The sequence below is a fragment of the Periplaneta americana genome, chromosome 14, assembly GCF_040183065.1.
Source record: "Periplaneta americana isolate PAMFEO1 chromosome 14, P.americana_PAMFEO1_priV1, whole genome shotgun sequence".
Classification (NCBI taxonomy): Eukaryota; Metazoa; Arthropoda; class Insecta; order Blattodea; family Blattidae; genus Periplaneta; species Periplaneta americana.
In genome coordinates, this window is record NC_091130.1 from 55,178,166 (window position 1) to 55,198,694 (window position 20,529).

General features: G+C 34.8%; 1 protein-coding gene and 1 long non-coding RNA gene across 3 annotated transcripts in view; one reads left to right on the forward strand and one right to left on the reverse strand.

Moving 5' to 3' along the window:
• Positions 1–20,529, forward strand: part of LOC138713306 (uncharacterized) — a 252,022-nt gene that overhangs the window by 229,507 nt on the left and 1,986 nt on the right. Inside the window, exon 3 of one of the 2 annotated variants that reach the window (XR_011335832.1) lies at positions 11,462–12,434. The exons of the other annotated variant lie outside the window; for it this stretch is intronic. The gene's annotated coding sequence lies outside the window, so the exon portion shown is untranslated. Of the gene's footprint in view, positions 1–11,461; positions 12,435–20,529 lie in introns of those variants that run through there. 2 annotated transcript variants of the gene reach the window in all.
• On the reverse strand, positions 5,458–12,857 carry LOC138713307 (uncharacterized). Its single transcript, XR_011335833.1, has 3 exons — positions 12,453–12,857; positions 10,875–11,058; positions 5,458–5,927 (listed from the first exon to the last, which is right to left on the reverse strand). It is a non-coding gene; the product is annotated as an uncharacterized lncRNA (long non-coding RNA).

Consider the following 20,529-nt stretch of genomic DNA (forward strand, 5'->3'; position numbering starts at 1 on the left):
ACGTTTCTTTTTAAACGAGTTACTATGCCTTCGACCCATGATTTGAAGCCGTGAGTACATTATTTCTAAAAAAATTACCGAAATAGGCCCTATTCACTAATAATGTAGGCTATACAACAAACTGAAAGCACACTTAATATTAATTACAATACAAAAATAATTGCCACCTACACTTCTTGTGCAGTTACACATGAATAAAACAATGATTATGGAGAAAAACGCACTTTTGCTGGAACCCGCACCCGTCCTCTTTAGGCCTACTAATTAAAACCAAAATATTATCATATTGTAGGAATTATTACTATTCGAAAAGAAACATAACCTTTAAAATCTTACCTTTTGCTTCCATGTAAAGTTTCTTCATACAGTATGTGTAAGTTTCTGTTCTTCACTCTGTTATTTTCTTGGCTGGAGCTTCAGCATTATAATAAATAATAATAATGCTTACAATAAAACCTCAAAATAAATAGTACCATATAAACACGGAACATAAACATGAAATACGCGGGGAAAGGTATACCAACGCAATAAATTTCACTACATTTTCAGTAACTTCATTGCCAACGTAATAAAAATGTTACTATATCTTCCGGATAACAATCCTGCAGTTAAAATCCGCTGGTAGTACAGAACAAAATATTTAACTTCCAGATTGCTAACCTGGAGTATACGAATCTGGAGCTTTAACAGGCGATCGTAGTACAGGCCCTAAGTATATTATGCTTGGTTGAGGACATGTAACCATATTACGTACAATTTTATTTTGTGATTCCTTAAGTTCGGTCTTTATGCAGACCAACAAAAATTGACTCACGTTGCTCCATATTATTTCCTTGACTAATGGGTAGTATGACATGTTTCCTTAATGATGTCGAAAGGTAAAACTGCCCATACTTGCCCCTTTACTTGTCGTTTCATTGTAAAACCAATAGAAAGCAGCAACAATTTATAGTAGTGGTATCAGCAGCAGTAACAGTAGCAGTAGCAGTAACAGTAGTAGTAGCAGTAGCAGTAGCAGTAAGTAGCAGCAACAGTAGTAGCAGTGGTAGTGGTCCTGTTTTGTCTTCCTTCTATCCTGTTCCTAATAACTAGGATCCGGATGTTTAGATTTTCAAAAAGACCATTATAGGTTTTTTGGAATAAGTGAAATAGGTTTTTTAGGTTTTATGTCCAACCTGTGAAAGTGGTCGCAAATACTGCCTGATTATTAAAAATGTATCCTTACAATTATTCATAAAAAGATATATATTTATTAAGGCAACATGGACCACGAAATTGAACTTTTCAAGAACCAAATTATTTATCAAAATTTATAAGATTCGAAATTTTTGCTCCCCCCCCCCCTTTAACATTATTTGCAGTTTGAATAAGTGATTGTAAGAATTAACATTTTATCTAATATAATTTGCCTTGATATAACTACATAAATTTCAATTTTCAATTGATAAAAGGTACAGTACACACAACTTTTGAATTAAATTTGTTGAAACTTGACCAAGAATTGTTTTGAAAAGTAACAAACAAACAGACAACATTATTTACTGGTACTGTTCCTGGTTGCAATATATGACCAAATACTTTTCAAGATTCTCGATTGAGAAGTTTTACATTTGAAGGAGAAAAGGTTTTGTTGATGCACATGACATCATAGGCGCAAATTTCATCACTGCCACTGTAGCAGGTACCGTTACCCATGGTAACTGACAATTGAAGTTTTCCCCCCTGGAGAATGGAGCACACATTTTTCATTTTTTCAAACCCTGGATTCATCTCCAATACTTTCTTCAGTTTTAATGTAATGGCTTCACCCACAGGTCTTGGTACCAGTAGGCTACTTGTTTCTGTAGAAGCATGTTAACCCATTATATCCCGAAATAAAATATTTTTGAATTTTTGTACTAAATTTGAGTTCTAGTATGCCCTTAGATCACTTATCACATATAATGCTTTTATTTTGAGAATAATGTATGTTACATGTGTTTTTTAAGCCGTATGAAAAATCATACGCTGGGCATTGGTGTGTAGTACAAATAAATTTTCTGTTCATATGAGTAAACATTTGTTGCACGTGATGTTTTATGTGTTTTACACTACAAATGTACTAATAACAATAATAAGTTGATACATTTTGTAAACAATGGCACTGCTTCGTGTTAGAAAATATATTGTTATCGCAAATGGTATTGCAAGAAACTGTTCTTCGGATGTAAACCAACATTACATCGAAACTTAGAACACTTTCCACACTTCGTTTTATTTTTACTCCCTCGAGAACATTTTCCTAGTCCCAGAACATTGTCATTGCCTATGTTGGTAGCTACAGCAACTACACTGTTGACATGCCACTTGATAAGTGTTATCCAATTTGTCATCTTGTAGTGCGTGGTATGAACCTCTGGGATCTCTCTTCATATCGTGTAATGGAGCTTTCTCCACTCGATCTTTACGTATAGTTCCTAAGCAGCTGATACCATTTTCTGACAAGGTTTTGAGAGGAGGAAGAGAACTGAAGTAATTGTCAATATAAACTGTACATTTCTGAGGAAGGAATTCAATATATACAGTAGTCTTTCGGTAATAGCAGTTCCAAGTGTTTTGCCTTCTTCTCTCTCACTTGCACCAGTACAGGATTGAAAACTAACGAGGTAACCCGTGGATGAACAAGATACCAACTTGTATCCATACCGAATGGACTTTCCGCGAATAAATTGTTTCATGGAGTGATGCCCATAGTATGGTTCCATTGCTCCGTCCAGAGAGAATTTATTCCCTAGTGGGACAATGAGGCTTCCAAATTTATCATTGAGATGTGTAATAAGTGGCCGGATCTTCTCATATATACTGAATTTTGTCTTCTGGTATTGTTACCGTTCAAGTGAAAAAATCTATGTATCTGATCGAAGGAATTTCTTTACATTGCGTTGCTCGCAAGAGCATTGTTGGTGTCAGGTCTTCTCTACCAGTAGGTACATATGACGCTGCATAATTTTCAGTATCCAGATAAAAGAAAAATCACTTTGTATTTGTATACATCTTCTGAGGGCAACTGGATCATGAAACCCTTTTTTGATGCATATTTTACACTTTCTCTAACAATGTGTTCAACAATTGCATCAATTATATGTCTGAATATATCAATAGATGCGGCCTTATTGTGTAAACTACTTATATACAGTATGTAGGAATGGAATCGGGTATTTTTGCAATACTATAATTAGAATCCAAATTTTTTCAGTATATTTCTCTGAACTTCATCTTACTTTTACTTTCTTAGGTCTTTTGTGTACACTACTTTTGCTTTTTGTTCCTTATGTTTCGTTATGTCCTGAAAGTGAATCTTCTTTATCTGTACAAAATTTCAGTACCTTGGAAAAATTATCAAATACAGATTGCACCTCCATTTCCTGACTCACTACACCTCTCCATAAATCTAGAAAATGTGCTTCCCCCAGCATCATCTTGGTCGCTGTCTAGACAATCACATGGTGGTACAAGAACCAATTATTCCAAGATAGTTTTCTTATGTCTTGCGCTACTTCATCATTCCCATCCAAATTCTTCTAATACACTATCTCTTCACTGGTGTCCACACCTGTGGAGTAACGGTTAGCGCGTCTAGCCGTGAAACTAGGTAACCCGGGTTCGATTCCCGGTCGGGGCAAGTTACCTGGTTGAGGTTTTGTCCGGGGTTTTCCCTCAACCCAATATGAGCAAATGCTGGGTAACTTTCGGTGCTGGATCCCGGACTCATTTCATTGGTATTATCACCTTCATCTCATTCAGACGCTAAATAACTGGAGATGTTGATAAAGCGTCGTAAAATAACCTAACTTACCGTACTAATATTTAAAAAAAATCTTCACTGGTTTCCAGAACCCTAAATCAATACGAAACTCGTTACTTCCCAAAGTATGATTTATCATACACAACAATTCAACTTGTCCTACTACAATAATGTAATGGAGCTATCTGTCAGTAATGGAATTATAGAAGCAATAAAGATCATTATTTATATTATTACATAAGAAAGCAAGAAAATTGCAGTATTATATAAAATAAAGCCAAAATTGTTTACCTTGGTGCGTTTTTGCTTCCATTGATAGACATCTTTATGTTGTCTACTGAACTAAAGGACAAAAGACAGTTTCACAAACGGTGAAACTTTCTGTGTGGTAAATTCAAACATTCTTGTATAATAATAACAGATAAAACCCCCAGAACAAACAATATTTACATTGTTAATTGAATAAACAAAATTACGTATTTCTCATATGATATTTCATACGTTGGGATATAATGGGTTAATGACACCAATTGATCTTTTAGTTGTAGTGACAAAGGTTCCAAGTACTCAATATATTTTGTAAGGTTACTGAAATGTGTCTTGAGGAAAGCAAGGGAGCCATAGATGTTATCACTACTAAGTACAGATTTTTCCTTAGAGAAATGTATTGATATTTCTCTCAAAACAAAAAAAAAAGTCAATATATAATGCAGTAAATATAGGATAAAGCTTACCAACAATGATTTAGGTTTTTTTTTAGTTACTAAGGTCCACTTTAGGTTTTTTTTAGGTTCAACAGATTTCACATATATGACTCCTACGATCATAATTCGGAAAAGTATTGAAGAAATTAGGAGTTCAGAAGCAAGGAAAAGAATAGGTAAAAAAACCTACAAATCTGGTCCCTACTAATAACTATGCAATAGTTGTCTACATTACTCTTGTTTAGAAACACTCTCGGCTACAATCTAACTAATCCTCCTCTGCTATCATTGCTACCTTTCATTTCTATTATCTCTAATTTTCTGTTTATCTTCAATTATATCTGACTAATATTCACTAATTATCTAAATTACAATATTACATTATTTGCCCTATTTTTCACTGACCTTTTCTCAAAATTTTACTCTTTACTCTTGCATTCATTCAGTGTTCCAATATTCGAATAGCCTATTTGTAGTATTTCCTTACTACCACTTCTTCAATTCACTTGTCACTTTTTCTCTTTCATTGGTATAGATTTTACGGTTCACTCTCTCTACTTGTACTCACTTTCATTTTTTCTCTACTGCACTTCCCAGATTCTTCCACTCTTTCATACATAAAACACTCAATATTCTTTACTTACCATTTCTAACTGTCTTTAACTCTCTTTACTACTTTTCATTTTACTGGTTGATTCTATCCGTCTTCCCCTTAATACTTAACTAATTATTCCTCGATATTTTCCTCAGTTTCACTATTTACTTTAGTTATGTTAACGATCGAATCCTCACATTTTTGTGTTTAGATTAGGTTGCTCAAATTACACAATTGAAGTTAAATGCACAGTTAACTTCAGATAATGGTCTACAATTCCGCTCTTTAAATTATTTCACCGAATAGTAGAACATCTGTCACTGCAATTTTATAACATAAAACATTCATTCTCTAAATTCTGAGGAATGACTTGAAGAAATCTCATTACATATAATACAAATGTAATAATAATCTTGTATTCGAGAGCATTTATTTCACTGACAAAATATATATTGATGTAATAACTGAAATTAGAATAGGAAAGAGAATTGAAATTGTAACCAACAGAGACATACACTTCACAATATATACAACATTGAAATATTAAACGGTTGATAATTTATTTACCAACATCGCAATGGAAACTTTAAACTTTGATATTGCAACACCACGATGATGGATAAAATCGTAATTTGTAAAATAACAATAAATTTTACTATTATCTGCAATATTCAATAACCTTTTATGCTGGGTACAACAGTGTAGAAATTTTAGATACAAAAATAGACTTAAGAATATATATATTTTTTTAATTTGCATCATTCGTGTTATTGAAGAAAGATCATCCAGCAGTGAAGAATTGTTCGAATTTTTATGCTTGCAATAGAAAATTACGATTCTTCGGCTGTAACAGAAAGGTCACAAGAATTAATTAAAGGTGTAACAAAACCGCAATAACTGCAATAAAGTGCAACGAAAATGTGACTTAACATAGAGGGCAAGTGACCTCTGAATGGAAGGTAGCCATAAAAAAAGAAGAGAAGCAGTCGTCTTATTCATATTGGCAAATAGTGAGAACTGCGTGGAAAGACATCTTCATTGTCTGAATATAACAGATTCTGAAAATAACTCCTGATATTATTATGGATGAGGACCATCTAGTACTGTACGAAGACTTAGATCAGTAATAAGAACAACGGTGGTGTGAAAAGGAATAATAGATTGTACTAAGACAATGTCAGAGAACATTAAATAACGTAAAGCTTACTTTAAAGGAAACAAAAATATCATGTTTGAAATGTAACAGAAATGATTAGTAACAATGCATATCTCTAGTGCATACGGAAAAATCTGTAAGGTGATTTATTATATAAATGTAATAACTGTCAGCATATTAAAGGAAGAATAAATTTTGGAAAATCTTCAGAATTCATATGGTCAAGACACATACCAAGGAAGAAATTGGCTAAAAAACTTGCAGAAGATATGAAATTGGAAATAGTTTGCGCAATAACTGAACGAAATATAATGTTCTTCTTCTAAATTAAAGGTGTATATTACTGCTGTAACACTTGGGCACAAATGGTTCCTTGTGCACCCCAAAAACTGAAGAAACCAGAAAATAGAGAAACAAGAAATAAAAGTTACTAAATTCGTGTCAAAGAATATTATCCATCGTACTGAAAGTTTTTTTACATATTAGCTATCGTACATACATTTATATGCACGATCCTACAAAAAGAAAAAAGAAAATGACAGACAAAAAGAATGACATCAAGCATTTATTCATATTTTTCGTTGCATTGACATACAGTGATTGATTATATTGTACTGGAGTATCTTATAAATTTATATTATTTATTTATAAATTGAGACAAAAAAGATATGAAATAAAAACTTAAATATTGATTTAAGTCGAAGAGTATGAACATTAATAAATGACAAAGAAAGAACAATGAAAAACACTTGCCCAATGGTAGGGAGGTTGGGATGGGCAGGGCGGAACTCAACATGCAGCCACCTCCACGTGGTGAGTTCTGGGTTGTTTCATTTCACAGAGAATGAAACAAGCGAAGAGCTGCATCTCTTCTTTTAATGGTGGTACGAAAATTCATACAAGGTGGAAGGTGTTCAATAGCAGTGACTTCACACACTAAATCCTTAAGATGAAAGGAATAGAATCTTCCTTCGCCATTATGTGTCCTTTCTTTTTACTTAGTAAGAAATAGATTTTGTTTCTAGAAAAAATTGCTACATAGCAGTGAATTCAGTAGCACTTGCCAATGGACAGAAACACTCTTCCCTGCAGCGCTGATGGCAGTCATGAGGAGACTGCCATTGCCCATTGCACCTTGCCCCCGTGGTGCTCAGGCTTAGGGTGAAGCACGTGTCTTGTAACAGCGTTGCAAAATATCCATTACTTAAACTGATTCATTATTACTTAAAGTATTAAAATACTTATTCTTGAACCATAATTTTAACAAAAACATTATGCAAAATTATTTGTTGCAACTGAAGAGTGTAATGTTTACGAAATGTGTATTTGTAAATGTGTTTAAAAGATAAAGGGATAAAAAAATAATCATAATTATAATAGCTATTTATGCAACAAGTTGCGAAATAATAGTATTTTAAACATGAGAAGTGAAGATTGTCCACTGGCCCGAATGGTTGCTCAACCTTATGAATACTGCAGCCAATATTTTAGAAAATGTTCTTTTGGAGGGTTGCAGGGATCCTCCAATAATAAATAATTTACATAAATGTCTTACTAATTAGTGATTACTGTAATTTATAGTACCGGTAATTAATAATACAAGTCTGTTCAAATATTTTTGTAAATTTTAAGTTTGAAACTTCACTCTCGGGCCACAGCGAACATAGTAGTGGGCTGCATGAGGCCCGCAGGTTGTGCACCAGTTTTAGACAGTCACTCGAGAATGCTAAATGTATTTATATTTTAAAGACAATGAAATTGTTGATTCATTCTCTCGCAATGGCGAACTTCTGATGTTGAAGACGAAAGAGTATTACATTTGTATAGAAAGATACAGATTTCATGGCCTTCGGATATGTGGTAGGCTATGTGATTGTTTTGCTGGTTGTTATGAAGTTAAGTGGAGTTCTGCTTGTTATGTAATTTGGAATATACAATTATTACAACGAAAGTGATTATTATTATTATAATTAGAAAAGTGAGTTATTCGGAAGTGAGTAATTTATGTATGAAATTTCCAAATGAATTTCAATTTTAAATAATTGTGTTGTGAATATTTATAATAAATGAATAATTGGAATTTACGTTTTCAGTATTTCTAAGTAGCGTGCTTAAAAGTACAGTACTTCAGGCATGGAAATTTACTTTTTATTCTTAGCAGGTTATTTTATGATGCTTTGTCAACATCTCAGGTTATTTAGCGTCTGAATGAGATGAAGGCGATAATACCGGTGAAAAATTTACTTTTTAAGCATGCTAATGAGTTTTTGATGCTAAAATGAGAATCGAAAAGTCGTCATCATGAAATGAATGTCTAAAAAATAATTATTTCTGAGAAATGTAAGCCCAAAGGAATGATATAGTAGAGAACTTTTTCCAGTTACAGCACACTATGCTCAGGATTCGTCTCTCAAAGAACTATCACCGAAATTCTTCCACTCTGTATAAATTTTACTCATTTTTACATTCAGATAATATCTCAGTAATAGTTTTCAATTTAGTGTTTAAACTTCACAAAATGTAACAAGGATCAAAGATGCAGAAACACACCTATTAGCAGACTCCATTAAAGCAAGGGAATAACAATATTTCAGTTTCTTCAGAAAAAATTACATTGAAGTATGATTAGGGTAACTCAACAAGATAAAGAAAACCTTCACAATTGCTCCTTGGCTCCTCAGGATAACAAGTCAGCATATTTACATATTCAAAAAAAAATTTCGGGCTTCCAATCATGTAATCAGAATTAATTTATTAATCGTTTAAGAATTAATTGCTATTGTATTTTCCATTCTTAAAATCACATTCTTGTAAATTGAAGGGTTCTCTACTGCACTAAGTCTTTCGTGTCTTGCTAGCTAGTGTCCAATTGTTTGAATAGCCAAATGACCTGGGAGAATAAGCAGTCTTCAGTTTTTGGGAGCATGGTCCTTTGATAGTACCAGAAAGTATGCCCTAATTCTGAATCATCAGAAATGTTAAGTGTCTGCGTACTATCGAAAGCCAAGCTGAGGAAACCTAGAATAACATCAAATGCATTAAAATTTATATTTGAGTTTTGGCTACCAGCTAATACTAGTGGATGGTACTAATTTAATAAGCCATACAAGTGTTAAATCTATTATACTTACTTACTTACTGGCATTTAAAGACCCTGGAGGTTCATTGCCGCCCTCATATAAGCCCGCCATTGGTCCCTATCCTGAGCAAGATTAATCCAGTCTTTACCATCATATCCTACCTCCCTCAAATCCATTTTAATATTATCTTCCCATCTACGTCTCGGCCTCCCCAAAGGTCTTTTGCCTTCTGGCCTCCCAACTAACACTCTATATGCATTTCTGGATTCGCCCATACGTGCTACATGTCCTGCCCATCTCAAACGTCTGGATTTTATGGTCCTAATTATGTCAGGTGAAGTATACAATGCGTTAAATCTATTATGGTAGTCCTAAATTAAGGAGAGGAGGAATGGAAAAACGACGAAAAGAAGATGAAGAAAGAATTACTGTGGAACTGAATTGTTCATAGAAATCAAAGTCACACTTGCTTTGTTCAACACAGCGCTCACAGAATTTGCTGCAGATTGATTGCTGACCCTTCAGGTGAGTAACTACTAGCTTATTTTACTGTACTGTACTTGCACGTGTAAGACAAGGTTTGTTAAAGCTGTAATGGAGAACACAACACAAAAATCAAACTTGAGTTTATTACTGATTCGAATAGAGAAATGTATTATAAGACATTCTGTGAAATTTCCGTGTTTCTATTTCTGACAGCAATGCTGCTACCCAGTTCAACAGCTGTGAACTGTGACATTTCTACCTGTTCCACTTCACGTTACCTCTCGGAGTGATGTCGCTACCGCTACCGTCTCTTTACTTTTGTAGGTTATTTTACGACGCTTTATCAACATCTAAGGTTATTTAGCGTCTGAATGAGGTGAAGGTGATAATGCCGGTAAATGAGTCCGGGGTCCAACACCGAAAGTTACCCAGCATTTGCTCAAATTGGGTTGAGGGAAAACCCCGGAAAAAAATCTCAACCAGGTAACTTGCCCCGACCGGGAATCGAACCCGGGCCACCTGGTTTCGCGGCTAAACGCACTAACCGTTACTCCACGCTACCGTCTCTGTTTACATCAGAACTACGGTGACTGTGGGCAGCAAGCGGAGTTGCGGGGGTAGGAAACATGGTACAGTACGTGTTGCAATGTTATAGACAGTATGTCGGTGCATACTACAGGTTTATTTTGCCCCCTTCCATTTTTGCGCACTGCTCTAAAATAAGGTGCCCCACGAGCGACAATATCTTTACGCTCCATTAGTACACTCCGGACATTCTTACATTTCTTAAACCTGAATCCCATTTCTTTCACTAGACGCCAAAGTGTGGTTTTACTCCCACGAAACTGAATGCTGTCTTTTATAGCAAAAAGAAGTTTTTCAGGGTAGGAATTTCTCTATGCTGTTCATAATATTCCAGAAAAGTTCTCCGAATAGCGCACTTGTCAAAGTCTTCTAGCTCTACTACTTTTGTGCGTCTTGGGTTTTTACCGCGAGTTGATATTTGAATTCCTAGTTTTTCTGCTCTTTCACATTCTTTTCCAATTCTTTTTATTGTTTTTTCGCTTACCTCAAAGGCTTTTTCTGCTCTTTCTACTGCTTTTGCTAAAGGTAGAATGAGTCCCGCCCTTTTTTCCTCTCTACAAAATTTCAATATGTTATAAATTATCTTCCTGCTTTGAGAATTGTACACCTTCGGGGATGGTTTCTTCTTTGGAGGAGTTTCCATATTTTGTCACAATTGCAATCCTTCCCTGAAAATTCCACACAGTACATTAGGCTATCTTATGGATTCGGTTATATAAAACTTGATTGAATGCACAGTGTATTCAATGATACTACAACTAAATAAATCACTAATTCAGTATTAGAATGTGTCAACGGCATGTAAACACCAAACATTTCATTCAATACACAGCATATTAAAAGATATTACAACTAAATGAATCACTAATAGAGTATTAAAATGCTTCAACGGATTGTAGAGACGTCCCTCATGCTGCTCTAGTCTAGACTGATAGACTAATATTCTCTCGCGATTTAATTAGAATTAGAGTCTGGCTGGGTGGAAGAGAAGGCCTACTGGCCTTAGCTCTGCCAGATTAAATAAATAAATTATTATTATTATTATTATTATTATTATTATTATTATTACAGTGTATGACGTAACGGATGGTTCATGAAGACGCCGCGGGTAACGTGAGCTGAAACGGGTTGTACGTAGGTCACAGTTGTGCTGAGCAGTAAGCCGTATTTAGCACCTTGTCTGCATGTTTTTAGAGATAAAAACAATCAAACAATTAATGGCTTCGGGTGATATTCTACCTTACGAGTTAGAACCCCAGAACGACTCGTTTTGTGATTGTGAGGATGAGTGTGATCATTGCGAGTCTGATGTAGTGGTGACAATAGGAAGATCTCGTGGTGTATTTGTTCTAAATGTAATGAAATGCCACAGGACGAATAGTGTATCTGCTGCTGTGAAATTAATACTGTAAAGGTGCTAAAAATTGACAATGAAGCGATGTAGAAGAGAAATAAAACCAGTGTTGTAAATGTTCAAAGCAACTTCATTTCTTGCATTATAGATTTATTAATTTGTCCTACAGAATAATATATAATATTGACAATTAATATTTGAGGAGAAAAATTCGGTTTGGCACTAGGGATCGAACCCGGGTCCTTGGTTCTACGTACCAAGCGCTCTGACCACTGAACTACGCCAAATTCAATCCACAGCACCGGACCGAACCTTCCTTCAATGTTTCCCTTTGTGGCCTGACTCGCAAGTTAGGCATATGTGTTGATGTATATGTCCAATGTCAACTGCCATTATATTAGGAACGCACTCAGTTGAGTGACTTGTTTGGCCGGGATTCTGCAGTTAAATGGACAGTAATCTGTACAGACATATGCACTGCAGCTATGAGAATATTATAGATTTATTAATTTGTCCTGCAGAATAATATCTGTAATATTGACAATTAATATTTGAGGCGCCAGAGATCGAACCCAGATCCTTGATTCTACGTTCCAAGCGCTCTGACCAGCGCCGGAGTGAATTTTTCTCCTCAAATATTAATTGTTCATTTTTTGTGTTGTGTAAGCTTACTCCTTTAAGTAAACAATAAATTCATTCTGTACCTACACTAATGTTTTAACACTTCACATCAGTGACTGAAGACTGAAAACAAAATGAAACTCAGAGATTATGAAAGTAGGTTTAAGATTAAAACATTGGCCTAGAGTTCCAATTTCTTAACTTCAAATTAACTTGAATCAAATGAAATTTGATATTTGTGATTATGTAGTCTACAGTTGGCAACACTTACTATTATCTTTGCCATCCATTCACTGCCATCGTGATCTAAACCAGGCCGTAATGCAGGATATGTGACGTCACTCGATGGGTCGGGCTTTTCTATATTTGAGTATACGGAGCTGAGTGAAATATATTACTTTAATGCGTGTCGGTGCTCAATTTTATTTAGTGTAATGTGTGTATAAGATACGTTCACTTCTTACTGCATAATATGTTGCAGAAATAATTACAAAACTGTATTATTTTAACGTGAACGGAGTTTTACATGTTAACATAACCTGCTTGCATCAACATTTTAAGTTTGGAATGGAAGCTATTTTGAGATTTAATAAAGAAGAATTATTCATATTGTGATTTTAATTTAGCACATCTATCTTCCTTACTTGTAGGTAGAAAATTTACCACAGTCCCTCCTATGAAATTAGTGTAGGTACGTACGGTTGTGTGTTATTTCATCTGGTAGGTTAGATAAATAGAATTCAATACGACCCAGTATAGTAGGGAACAAATAAATAATACAATTAAATTGTTATTCAATGTAATGTGTGCATAAGTTCCGGCTAGTACCATTTATTTGTTGCATAATGTGGCAGGAATAATTATAAAACTGTGTTATTTTTATGTGAAGAGAATTCACCACGTCAACATAACCTATTTGCGCCAACATTTTAAGTTGAGAACGAAAGCTATTGTGAGATTTAATAAAGAAAAATATATTTAGGATAAACTTCAGAACACGGTTATCTTCCTTACTTATAGGTAGAAAATTCACCACAGTCCCTCCTATGAAATGTACATACGGTTATATTACTTAATTAGGGTTAAACGAGCGCTGAGTTATAATTCCGGTAACTTCTGAACTGAAAACAGTTGAATTTATTTTTTGTGGAGATGCATTTCATCCTCTAAGCAAGGCATAATAAAAGCCTGAACTAATTAGTATATGCAAGGTGTATGAATACGAAGGGAACTACCTCAGCGCTAGTTTAGCCCTGGTAACACATTAAACTAATCAGACTGGAGTACCGTATGAAACGAATAAACACAATTGAAGTGTAGACAGATTGCATTTACAAGTTATACGTAGCGTTATCTTAATGATTATGCATAATTGCGAATACAGAAATAAGGCAAGTACTGATAGAGTAAACATAACCTGTAATGTCAACACATCAAAATATGCGTACGATGCAACTGAAAATTGTTGAAACGTGCTTAAATGAATGTGCAAGAATTTCGTAATGAAGCAAGCGTGCTTTATTTCAATTAATTACAATACTAGATACTGTAACAGTAATGAAAACTATAAGGTATAATTTTTCATAATATACTATATGTATCTTGCTTTTAGTTCAAATTGTGTATATTATCAAACGTATTATTTATAAGGTAGATTATTCACACATAAGAAGGGCGCAATAATTTAAATTTAATAAAACAAATACGGTAAACTAACAAAAATGAATTAAACAAGAGTAACATCAGTAACGCTGCACTTAGGCCTAATCATAATTTACTTTACATCCCAGTCAATGTTTCACTTTCACGTGTATATTATTACACATATTTACTGTTTATAACACCTAAAATTCACTTAACCACATAAGGGCGCAATATTTAATCGAAATAAAGGCAGGTATTACACATACGAACTTTGCCTGCAACAACGTAATTTTCACACCAAAAATAATATTATACCTTACGTTGCAAGTGAATTGTGTCTCAAGTGTCTCACAGTCACTGTTTAAAATTTTACTGACGCAATTACACTGCATTTCAGAGAAATATATGTTATTTTTCATGCACTGCAACTAATTGATATGGTTGAAAGACCGCCCTTCGCGATCAGCTGTTGAGCGAGTCACGTGGTCTGCCTTACGGCCTGTATTAGATCACGACGGCAGTGCATCCATTTGTAGAAGTAATAACTGAAGAAGCCACACTTACACCAACAAATTATCGAACACTATCGATTAGTAGGGTCAGATGAAGACCATCTTCAATACTCAGATCATAATACAGAAATGAATATGGCCGCCACAGCAGTCCAACCATTCCGATATATTATGGACTGTTTCGCCATATCCTTGTGTCAGAAGAGTTATATTTTTCTTTTTTAATATGTTGAATTACTAAATTGTGCTGATAAATATAATCCAAATGAGTGGAGGTTATTTATTGATTCCAGTAAAAGAAGTTTGAAGGGCGTGCTGGTACATAATCAATCAGTCAATATTCCCATCATTCCTAGGTGGAACATAGGGCTCTCAGAAAGCTTCTCCATCTGACTCTATTCCTGGCCAATGCCTTAATCTCACTCCATGTCTTCCCCATCGTTTTTGCTTCTGTGAGAACAGTTCGTTTCCATGTTATCTTCGGTGTGCCAATTCCTCTGCTGCACTGCAGATTCCAATCCAATGCCTTCCTGGCGGGGTCACCTGGAGGTCGGCAAAGTGTATGTCCTAGCCATCCCCACTTCCTATGCCGAATTTCAAGTTCAACTGGTTTTTGTTTAGTTTTTAACCATAGGTTTTCATTGGATATCTGGACCGGCCAGAATATTTTTAATATGTTTCTCAAACATCTATTAATAAAAACTTGTAGTTGATTGATAATAGTTTTAGTTATTTTCCAGGTTTCACAGCCATATAAAGGCAAGGATTTGACATTTGTGTTAAAAATTCTCAGTTTAGTATTTATTGTATAGGCAGCACTTTTCCTTATAGGCTTTAGCAGCTCAAAGGCATATCTTGCCTTCTTTATTCTTACTCTCACATCGCTATCTGTACCACCATTCTGGGAGACTATACTGCCTAGATATGAGAATTCCTTCACATTTTCAATTACGCAGCTGCTTAAGAGTTAGAAGAATAGGTTGATTGGTATCTATGCGCAATTCTTTGGTTTTATTAATATTGATTTGAATACCCACCTTTTGTGCTTCCTTTTCCAATTGTTGCAGTTTGGCTTTCATATCTTTAAAGGAATGAGCTAAGAGAAAGATATCATCCGCATAGTCTAGATCTTCTAGTCTACCGGAGAGGCCCCAACGGATTCCTCTAGGGGAAACATTCACTCTTCTTAGAGTTGCATCTAAGACCAGTTAAAGAGGAGCGGTGATAACACGCAGCCTTGCCTTACACCTATGCCGACATGAATGACTTCTCCCATATTATTCTTATGAATTACTCTGCAGCTGGCATTCTGATATAATTCTTTAATGATGTTTATAAGTTTGATAGGAACTCTTATTTCGTATAGAGTCTGCCAGATGGCTGTGTGATTCAGAGTATCAAATGCTCTTACAAAGTCAATAAACACCAAGTACAAAGATGAGCGGAATTCTAGTGACTGCTCAGTGATAATTCTCAGTGTGTTGATTTGATCGACACATGCCCGGTGAGGTCTAAATCCTGCCTGCTCCTTTCGAATTGTTGGATCTAATGTGTCATGGATACGCCGATATATTATTATTGCTATTAGTTTATTAATTGTATTCAGTAGTGTAATCCCGTGCCAGTTACTACAGTTGCTCAGATCACCTTTTTTAGGAATTTTGATGATGAATTCTTCTTTCCATTCAGCGGGGAAACTTTCCTCCTTCCATGCTTTTTGAATTAATGGAAGAATTATTTTTGCTATCTTATTTGGGTAGGCCTTAAATATCTCTGGCAGAAGATTATCTGGTCCAGCTGACTTGCCATTTTTTAGTTTGGAGATAGCTGCTACATAATGGGAATGCTCTTTCTTCAGTTCCAGTAGCATACTCAATGCAACTGAAGGAGAAGTATGAAAATCTGAAGCATGTTTTGGAGAAAATTAAATATGATGATCATCAGTAGTTGATGTGTGGAGATTTAAAAGTGATCTGCTTGATATTAGGCCAGCAACAGGGATTTACAAAATATCCATGTTATTTGTGCAAGTGGGATAGTAGGGCGAGAGACAAACATTGGAAACAAAGACAGTGGCCCAAAAGAAAACCTTGAACACCAGGTAGTAAGAATATAATAAAGGGGTAGCCTACTGGATCTTAAGAAAATTCTTTTGCCACTTCTACATATAAAAGTTGGTGTAATGAAACAATTTGTAAAAGCGCTTGACAAAGATAGAGACTGTTGTAAATATCTCGCCAACAAATTTCCTACTCTTTCAGATGCAAAAATAAAAGAATGAATTTTTGTAGATCCGCAAATCAGAGCTGTAGTTAAAGACAGGCAATTTGAAAATAATATGACTCCTAAAGAAAAAAAATGCATTAAAGAAGTCATTGCACATTTTCTAGGAATCAATAAACATTCTGATTATGTTAAAATTGTGAACAACATGCTATAGGCATTCAGTACTTTGGGATGCAACATGAGTCTCAAATTACGGTACATTTTCTCTTTTCACATTTGGATGTATTCCTGACGACCTGGGGGCATCAGTGAGCAGCAAGGAGAGAGGTTCCCCTAGAATATTCGAAAAATGGAAAGGAGATACCAAGGGCGATGGAATGGACCAATGATTGCAGATTACTGCTAGATGCTGTGTAGGGATTCTATGGAAACACACAAGGGAAAATCCAAGAGACAAACATTCCTGACCAAACGAATAAGATTCTACTGATGTGCTGTAGAACTAAAATGTGAAATAAAAAAAACTCACAATTTCATTTGTAACTTTTATGTAGGTTAGGTTAGGTCAGTTCAGGTCAGGTCACAGTGGCTATGGGCGGATTAGAACGACTGTTAGTATGTTGGCCTATTGTGCACCCCGAATGTTATGGGATGAATGAGGATGAGGGTGTACCAGGTCACCAGCCACATGTGACCCCTCACCTGCTCACGCTATGGGAGCTTCCTAGCCTCTCCTGCTCTAAGTTCTTCCGCCAAGGTGACCAGGCAGCACAGGATCCATTCCAACGGCCCTTCCAAGGTGTCGAAGCGCCCTTGGAAGTGCTCTTAAGGAATGAATCCTGGCAGAGATATTGCGGAAGACTGGGAACCCAGGAACAGTTACGGAGAGGACGCCCCCTCCCGTAAGTGGATGAAGACATGTGTCTTGACCTGAATATGTCTTTTGAATGAGATGGGGAAGATGAATGATATGAAAATTAAATTCTCTTTCTACACAGGAGGGGAAGGGAAAATGGACTGTGGCTTTTGCCTAAGTAACTGTGGAAAACACAGAAAAACCACAATCAGGTTGGTCGGTCCTGGAATCGAACCATGGACTTCCAAAATGCGAGTTCCATGCGATACACATGAGCCAACTCACTCGGTTAACTCGTATGTAAATCTTGAGCTACCGATATGTACATTTCTAAAAAAAAAAATGTGAATATTTATTCTTGATTTGTAAAAAATCCTGATGAGATGGAAAAAAACGGAAATCATTTTTGAAATCAGTGGCACTGAAATATTCAGAATCACTTTTTAAATATAAAACAGCTCTCAACAAATTTTAATTTGTATACTTTTGTTTTTAGAGCGAATAGCTCATGTTGCATGTAACAAAAATTCTAATCCCATACCGGTATTGGTGGAAAGTTTATAGTTTTCTCAGGAAAAAAATGTTTTTCCCAAATGTTTAACACCCTCTTATTTAGCAACTATTGCGAATTGGATCGTGATTTTTGTCCATATTAATAGATATTCTAATTAAGAATCATTTATCACTCTGTCGTATTTCAATAATGTGGGCGGTTTTCGTGTAAATCTAATTTTAAAAAGCACTAATTTCAAACCACTGAATGATGCAATCCACATCACAATGTTGTAGCTAGAGAAGGGAGCACAAGGCAGTACACATATGCTGAAGTTCATTGACGTCTTACATCTGTATTGCAATATGAAAGGAGACTTAGCAGTGATGTTGCCAGACTGCTGGAACTTACAGCTTAATTTTCTAATTAATCGTACATTTAATCACAAAACATAACATACGTTTTCTATTCATTTAAGCGTACTGTATCGTCCCTTTCAATCTGCAAGGTTATTTCACTTCCACTCTGTATAAGTGATCTTGGGATTCCGTATATGTTTACACACCCAATTAGAAAGGGCAGCTAATATTTTTATATTTGTTCATTTGCTGTGTAGAATTGTGTGCACAGTTTGAGGGATAGTTTCGACGTAATTACCATTTTCCTTGTCAGAAATTAAAAAAGAGGAAATCTAGGAAGCGATAGATAAATCATAAAGTACAGGAAATACAGTATTTAGCAGGTGGGAACAAAACAAATATTATGATGCCTGTATTAGAGTATTCCATGAATTTCCATTTACAGTAATATGAAAGTATTTATGTATTGTAAATATTTCTCTTAGAATCGTCCAGTTTGGTAGTATGTACTAGAAAGTTGGATATGAAACACTTACTTCATTGTTTTATGCTTAAAAAATAGGTATTCATTTACACTGAGGTAGATTTTATCATCAGATTTAATTTATAATAAAATTTCTTCTAGCGATTAGAGAAGTCAATTGAATTGTAAATTATAGGGTAAAGGTGTCTAATTTCGTAATACCCCTAATCCTGTGATAAAATTTCAATTGATTGCCATGGAGTTGTGGTCTCTTGACTTTTAAGTTTTTGAAATACGTAACTGATGCCAAGAGATGTCTTCTTTTCAATTCTATTGACTATCTGCCTTTTGAATAGAAGCAGTCGACTGCAGAAGCTTTTATTCAGTGAAAGGTGGTTGACCAGTAAGTTTTTCTTTCTCTCATGACCGCTCCTGAAGAAACATTTTATATTTGAGGTAAGAATTAATGCAGCATTATAAAAATTATATATTACTGTAGATTACATTCAGCTGAATCAGTGTGTATGATTATTTAAACATTATGAGACAATAACATGCTACAGGAGCTTTCCCATTTTCGGATTTATTTTCGTATTTCTCCTTCCTGGCTCACTCGACCAGTGATGGCAACGCAAAATTTTGAAAATTAATGTCTATGAAAGAAAATAGTTCGTGGAAATAATAATAGAAATAAGTTATAGAAAAACATTAATTATAATTATAATAAAATAATAGGGCATATATTTAACTTAATTACTGCTGTTAGGAATATAGATAATGAGAAATAATTGTGTTATAATTCAGTTTATTCAAATTTGATTTTGTATTGAATTTAACTTTCAGTTTATTTTGTTTATAATATATTAATATGTAATATGTATTTCTGTAGTTACACAAGTATTTTTTATGAAATTTGTCACTTAGGCCCTTTTCCTATGTTGTAATTTCTTGCTTAATCCACATTAAAACAATATATCATGACTTTAAAGTGTTTTTCCAAATACACGTTTGTTTTCTGAGCAGTTAATGAGGATTATTTTAGTATCACGGAATTAGGAAACCACCATCACGGAATTTGAATCCCTGTCACGGATTTAGGAGCCACTATATAACAATGAAGAATCATATATTATATATAAAACTTGTGAAACTGTTGACACTGAATGTTGTAAAAACTGTAGCTAAAGGTCCAAATAACGTCATTTAGGTGTTATTTGAAAATTTTCAGTACAAGTTTGGCATAAATATAGTCTTTATTAAATATGCCACGGAATTAGGCAACCTTACCCTATAAGAATTCACTATTCAGTGCAGTGGCGGCTCCCGCATATTTCTTTAGAGGAGGAAAGAAGTTAACTGCACAAAATGACACCTTCTTGAATGAAACATGCTACAAATTAGCCTACATGCATACATGTAAGACCAGATAGTGTTCGGGTTGGCTTCCCTTTTGTATAGCAATAATCTGTTCTTGTACACTGAGTTTTCTAAATAATTGTCCAAAATATAATACGTTTTCACTTCCATTCAATTTAAAATATATTTGTACAAAACTGACAACTTGGATGCTGTCCTGTCTAGTAGACAATGAATGGAAGTGAATTTCAGTGG